General features: G+C 36.8%; 1 long non-coding RNA gene across 1 annotated transcript; it reads right to left on the bottom strand.

Annotated features, from left to right (window-relative positions):
• Positions 1–1,031: 1,031 nt before the first annotated feature.
• Positions 1,032–5,014, bottom strand: LOC132405056 (uncharacterized). The gene is made up of 3 exons (XR_009515745.1): positions 4,923–5,014; positions 3,291–3,411; positions 1,032–2,310 (listed from the first exon to the last, which is right to left on the bottom strand). It is a non-coding gene; the product is annotated as an uncharacterized LOC132405056 (long non-coding RNA).
• Positions 5,015–7,432: the final 2,418 nt, after the last annotated feature.

Raw genomic sequence — 7,432 nt, 5'->3', positions numbered from 1 at the left:
ATCAATTGCAGTAAGTATGCAAATTAAATTGTTAAATTAAAAATAATGCAAAAACAGAAATAATTAAATTGAAGTAGTGTTCATGGGTTCAATGTCCATTTAGGAATTGGATAGCAGTGGGAAGAAGCTGTTCCTGAATCAATAAGTGTATGCCTTCAGGATTCTGTACCTCCCTGTTGACCGTAAAAATGAAAAGTCCTGAGCGATCGGGGATCCTTGATATGGATGCCACCTTTCTAAGGCACCACTTTGCGAAAATGTCTTGGATACTGCAGAGACTAGTACCAAAGTTGGATGTGACTGATTTTAAAACTTACTACAGCGCCCTTTGATCCTGTGCAGTACCCTCCCCCCCCCAATACCAGACAGTGATGCAACCTGTCAGAATGCTTTTCACAGTACATCTATAGAAGTTTTCGAGTGTTTTGGGTGACAAATCAAATCTCTTCATACTCCTAATGAACTATCTGCTCTCTTGCCTGCTTTATAGCTGCATTGATATGTTGGATCAGGTTAGATCCTCAGAGACGTTGACACTAAGGAACTTGAAATTACTCACTCTCACTACTTCTGATCCCTCTATGAGGATTGGTTTATGCTTCCTCGTCTTACCCTTACTGAAGTCCAAAATCAGTTCTACCATCTTACTGACATCGAGTGCAAGGTTGTTGCTATGACACCACTCAGTAAGCTGGTATATCTCACTCCTACATGCCCTCTCATCACCATCTGAGATTCTACCAACAATGGTTGCATCATCAGCAAATCAGCATACTTGGCAAGCTGTTTCAGAACTGGCACTGTCACAGATTAACCTAATATCCATAGTCAGTGATAAATGCTCAGCCTCTTTAAAAGCTTGCACTGAATCTGGAGATTTTGACTTAACAGTTCACTCTACATCCAACGTCCAGCCTTCAATTTCCCCTCTCTCCAATGAGATGTTCAGACAGATGAGAACAAGCAGACAGGTTACCTTCCACAAAGTTACATTTAATTTAAATTTCCATTCAACAGGTTTCTTTAAGAATCACATGGAATCCAGGCACAACTGGTTGTGTGAGTACAATGACTGGTGGAATGAAATGTCCAGTTGTTACAAATCAGAACATTGTTTGTGTGAGCTTAATCAATTTATTGTCTCATTTTAAATGGAGTAATGAAAATTTAGGAAGCAGGTGGATTTGCAGCTTATGTAAAAGCACAAAAGCTCACAATAAAATTCCAAGGCAATTTATTTTCAAAAATATAAATATATATATTTTAGGCATATGAAAACATACAGAGAAATGACAAATGAAATAAATAATAAAATACATCTTTTAAAGAGGCAATTAGGTCTGCAGGACATTATAAACATATATTTGTAAAAGTGCAACATTGAATAACAAATTAAAAAACAGTATCCAATTCCATTGGAATTACAATACAAAGTCGGGGATTGTCGCTTATCTTGCTTTAAAAATACCAGTTTTGATCACTTCAGTCAATAAGGTCTTTATTCAGTATGTTTTTGACATAAAGATAAAAAATGACATAAATGATTTCAACCTGCCTGGTTAGAAGACACTTTAATTACAGAAAAAAATTGCAGCAGTCACTGTGTTCTATATTAGAACACCATCAGTATGCTAAATAACACGGTAACAATTTGTACATTCAGTAATATGACAGGTTGTAAACCATATACTAATCAGTAATATATGGGACCATAATAAGCAGTTACACTTCCTTACAAGAACAGCAAATTTAGATACTTACATAAGCAAAACTGAATGATTTTTCTGCTGAACCTACCATGGCAAAAGCCAGGAGGACAGAGATCTACTCATGATCTACTCTGTCCCAAGATCTACCTGAAATAGAAATTACTGTTCCTGTGAAGCCTATTGAGAATACAATAATGGACGGAAGAGGGATTCTGGAGTGAAACATCTGACTATTAACAGGTGATGCACTATTTGATCAGCTGCTATAGTTGTAATCATAATAAAACCAAATAAATCAATTAGTAATATAGAGGGATAACACACACTGACGAGCAGATCAAATTTGACCAATATTGTTTGAAGATTTGACTCTAATTTTGATGTATAAATTTCAGGATTACTTGGAAACTTGCAAATTGTGCAACAGCTAGAAATTAAAAATGCAGTTTTCCATTTGAATACTCTTTACAGCCAATAGTCTGTTAAAGAAGATCACTGTCATCTTCATCTTCCCTGCTCTCTTTGGGCAAGTCTTTTCAGAAGATTTTGCACTTTCGCATCATTTGGATCTGAACAGATGCGACCGCGTTTGGTAAAAAATCTGTACAAAAAGAGATTGGATTTATTTATTTTGTTCATTGTATATGAGAAATGCTCCTTATACATCATAGAATCAAACAAGCCTTTTGCCCAGTGAGTCTGTGTAGACCATTATGAACCCAATTACATTAATCTGGGATCGCAAGACCCTGCAGTGGATAATGAGGTCAGCTGAGAAGATCATTGGGGTCTCCCTTCCCACCATTACGGACATTTACACTACACGCTGCATCTGCAAAGCAAACAGCATTATGAAGGACCCCACACACCCCTCATACAATCTCTTCTCCCTCCTGCCATCTGAGAAAAGGCACTGAAGCATTCGGGCTCTCACGACCATACTATGTAACAGTTTCTTCCCTGTGCTATCAGACTCCTCAATACTCAGAGCCTAGACTGACACCTTACTGCCTTATTGTCTTTTTTAATATTTATTTTAATGCTTGCACTGTTTTGTGCACTTTATGCAGTCCTGGATAGGTCTGTAGTCTAGTGTAGTTTTTTTTCTTTCTGTGTTTTTTTTTACGTAGTTCAGTCTAGTTTTTGAACTGTATCATGTAACACCATGGTCCTGAAAAACGTTGTCTCGTTTTTACTATGTACTGTACCAGCAGTTATTGTCGAAATGACAATAAAAAATGACTTGATTTGACTTGACTTGAACTATTCAATACAATGATGTCTATGATGTTATCCTTTCCCCATCCAACAAACTCTTGCCCTAATTCCTTTTGAGCAACTTTCATCCTAAAATCTCTGTGGAATTGGACTCTTATAATATTTATCTCTTCAGGAAAAAAAGAAATAGGAAAAAAAAATCAGTGTTTTGTCCTTCAGTAGTCTAGGCCTGAACTACACTACCCGGACAGCAGGTATTTCTAGCAACAAACCCAGCAGTTCTGAAAGATCAGAATAAAAGTCACCAAACTAAGATATGATACAAAAGCCAGGCTCTAAGAGTGCCAGTGACTAGATACTTACACCACAGCATCAAATCTACAATGGCCATTCTGTTCCTGAATTCTGTGCCTCAGGATTCTTCCAATACTGGGTGAGTTGGCTGAATATTTCAGACAGCAGCTCCTTCTTCTTGAATTAGGGGCTGGAAAGGAAAACACAAGGATTGAAGTTCACTGCTTTCAGGGTAGAAATTGATAAACCTGCAAAAAGTAAATTACCATCAAACTGATGTTCAGTGCCCCTAAACATCACTTAAGAACATTTCTATTCACCAGCATTTCTTAATGAGAACAAATACAATATCTTCCTTGTTCAGGTGGATGTCAAAGTATGTCACACTTTGAAAGGAGGGGGGAATACTTGCCTTCATTTACAAAAAAAGGTGAATTCAATTTGTTACTGCACAAGGGCTATCCTTACAATCAGTTTGATTTTCCTGTCTATCAATTAAAATTATTAGATACTGAACATCATACTAATCATATTATAGATCTACTCATAGAACTTATAATCATAAGTATGATGAACAACAAAGAACTGTTCTTAAAGCTGGACATAAAGGATAATTATCTATACATTGAGCTTATATGATTATACAAGACAACACCCAAATTTAATTTCAAATTCAAATTCAAATTTATTGTTATGCAGCCATACACATGTAACTCATACACAAAGCATAAGTTGAAAGTTCAAAGTAAGTTTATTATCAAAGTGCAAATATATCAGCCTGAGATTCATTTACTTTGAGCATTCAGAGTTAATACAAAAGAATCAATGAAATACTGCCCCCAAAAGGACAGACAATGGCCAATGTGCAAAAGACAGCAAATACAAAACAAGAAAAAGAACAAAATAGTAATAATAAATAACTAAGCAACAGGATGTAGCGAAAACGAGTTGTAAAGTTCTTGAAAGAGAGGTAATAGTGATAATTTAACAAATAATGAGGAGCATTTGCAACACACTCAGTGTAGACAGACACTGAAACAACTTCTGTTTTTATGTCAAAGTATCTATTGAACCTTTCCTTAATTAGATTTTTCATTATTTGCTAATGATTTCTCTTCAGAGCTTTTGTACCATCACAATTATCAATAGAGACCTGCACTGAATGAAAAGTACATTGGAATTTCACAGCGTATTACCAACGTGGTATTAATTATTCTGTGTCACAGTTGCAAGATGGTTCCTCAAGATTATGCTACTTTAGAAGTTAGGCAACTGAAATGCAAATGGTGTATTATAATCTTTGCTAAACTTCTGCAGCCAATATTAGCTTCAATTACTTACTCTTGCTTTCTCTTCCCGTGAATGGAGACAGTAAATAACACTATGATTTTAAGACAAGCAATTATATCTGACATTTCATGATTTAGTAATGGTTCCAGTCAAAACAAAATGAATGAAAGGACTTATAAATAGGGATTGGATGAAATAATACAGTGATAGGGAGAATTATTCTTAGTTAGTTCATTGATAATTTTCTGATTTTGCTCACACGTTCTCTTAAAACTTAAAAATAACATTGCCAGAAGCTGTAAAAAAAATTTTGTGGAACTATTCTTTAATTGCTATTCTTTAAACTTTGATTAAGTGACATAAAGTCCAAATGTACTAAGTACAAAGTAGATATAACAGCATTTCACTCACCTCCTAATACAGCCCAGGTAAGGACACAGAGACAAACGAGTACCACAAGACTTTGCTTCATCTTAATGAGAGCTTTCCTCACTGGTGACACCGTTGAATGATTTGTAAGTATGTTTCAATCGCAGCTCTATATATCCTGTCAAATGATCAGCCCCCTTTCTTTTTTCCGTGAGTGGGGGTGGCAATAGTAAAGGGGGCTTACTACTCCTCTACGGAAAATATGATGAAGTGGGCAGTTCTGAACATGTTCTCTGCCCCTATTTTTGGCAGTTTCTTTTATAGTTACGTTCTCTTTAATCAACTATCCAATAAAGACAATAAACTTGTGACCATTGTAGATAGTGCTTTATATCAAATTATATTTTGTCTCAATGGTTTACGATCTCTCCATTGTATGTGTGTGTGTATATATATATATAATATAATTGTTAGTTTTATGCAATTTAACATGAAATCTCACTCACTAGCTTATCTTTTTTCTCTAACCACAAAACTGCCTCCAGGCAGCTATTCAAATCAAGATGATAAAGCTTTCAGATTGATTATGCAAGTGTAGCCATCAGGTTAAGAAATTTACTTTATTGGAAGGTCAATTAAAGTGCCATTAGTGGATGTCCACATTGACTGTACTTTGACATGCAGCACAAACTGGATTAGTTTTATGGAATATGTAAGATTCTCAGTTAACTGAGGTTCGAGCTGATTCTGACTTAGTCAGAATAAAATCAGATAGATTTGTGAGAATAGAATCAGTCAGCATTGAAACAGGCCCTTTGGCACCCTGAGCCCACACTGACCGTCAATCATGCATTGATATTAATCTGGTATTCTTTGCCTTCTGCCAGTCAGCCAATCTACTTTACATGATAAAATCTTTCCTGTAATACCACGTTTATCTTGTTTAGCAGCCTCATATATAGTATGTTTTAAAATTGTTTTGAAAATCCAGATAAATAATATTCCTTGCTTTCCTTGGTCTATTCTGCCTGTTATTTCCTAAAGGGATTCCAACAGATTTGCCAGACAATACTTCCCCTCAAAGAAACCATGCTGACCTTGCCCTACTTTATCATGTGTCTTCAAGTACGCCAAAACGTCATCCTTTAACATCTTGCCAACCAGTGAAGTTAGGCTAATTGGCCTACAAATTCTAGTGATTCTTGAAAAATCACTAATAATGCCTTCACAATCTCTTCAGCTACCTCTTTTCACATCCTTGAGTGCAATCCAGGTGTATTCTTTACCTTCAGACCTATTAGCCTCCCAAGCTCTTTCTCCTTAGTGAAAGTGACCACACTCACTTCTGCCACCCCTCACTTCCAAACTTCTGTCATAATGATGGTGTCTTCCAATGCATATCAACTCATATTTAGTTCATCTGCTGTTTCTTTGTTCCACAATCCTTCCTCTTCAGCATTATTTTCCAGCAGTCTGATGTCCACTTTTGCCTATCTTTTACTTTTTATACATCTGAAAAAATATTTGATATCCTGTTTTATATTATTGGTTCACTTACCTTCATATTTCAACTTAAGTGAGGGCTGACAACTGGAATCTCTTAGAAAAGAATCTGCCACATCACTAGTACTGGTGGTTGTACTTAACCTTGGCTGGTTACAATAGTGGTGGTCTGGGAAACATTTTGTAGGCAGGGAGAGATGCATGGATCTAGGGAAGAAAATTTTGAGGATATGGGAGAGGAAGTTACAGACGGATAGAATTGGATTCAGAAGAGATCAGATGGAAAAAGAGAGGTGATTCCACAAGAGGAAGGAAGTGGTAGGGGATAGCAAGCAAGAGATAGTTGAGAAGGGTCATATTGCAAAGATATTTGCTAGGGAAGAGATGGTGGAATTCTTTTGGAATAATAGGGACCGAAGGAGAGTGTGAGCAATTTGATAAGACCGGAGAACGTTCATGACAAGAAGATCTTGAGGGTTTCAGGGAAGAAATTGTGGCATTGACTGAAAGGACAGATTTGATGAGGGATGGGTTTTGATGGGGAATAGGCTGAGTAAGGTCTGTTGAGAAGAGAGTGTAGGGATGGGAAAAGTGCAGTGTTTGAAGGAGGTGGTGTAGGACCACAGTAAAGGATTGTAGTGGAGTCAGAAAAAAACACTGAGGATATCTAGGTGTGGAAACATGAAGGAGACTGCAGTGATTGGTTAGCAGTGGGGGTTTGTAAAAATGCTGCATAAGTAATGGTGGTCATTTTAAAGAAGGGATCGCGAGGGCATGAAGGACACTAGAAGAGCATCATTTTGTGCTGTGGAGGAGGAATGTTTCACGCGGGGAAGTGTGTTTGGCAGTTGATGTGCTTGTGTTTTTTTGGGTTTGGAGGTTGATGATCATGCTGCTATTCTTCTTTTTCTTGGTTTTGTAGCTATCTGGAGAAGAAGAATCTCAGAGTTGTATACTATGATAATAAATTAACTCTAGAACGTTTGGACCTTAAAGAGGGAATCTGATGGACCTGTGTGGTAACAGTACTGGTCATTCTGACCCACATA

This window comes from Hypanus sabinus, chromosome 2 (genome assembly GCF_030144855.1).
Source record: "Hypanus sabinus isolate sHypSab1 chromosome 2, sHypSab1.hap1, whole genome shotgun sequence".
NCBI classification, from domain to species: Eukaryota; Metazoa; Chordata; class Chondrichthyes; order Myliobatiformes; family Dasyatidae; genus Hypanus; species Hypanus sabinus.
The sequence above is the reverse complement of the archived record's forward strand: the minus strand, read 5'-3'. Positions and strand labels throughout refer to the sequence as shown.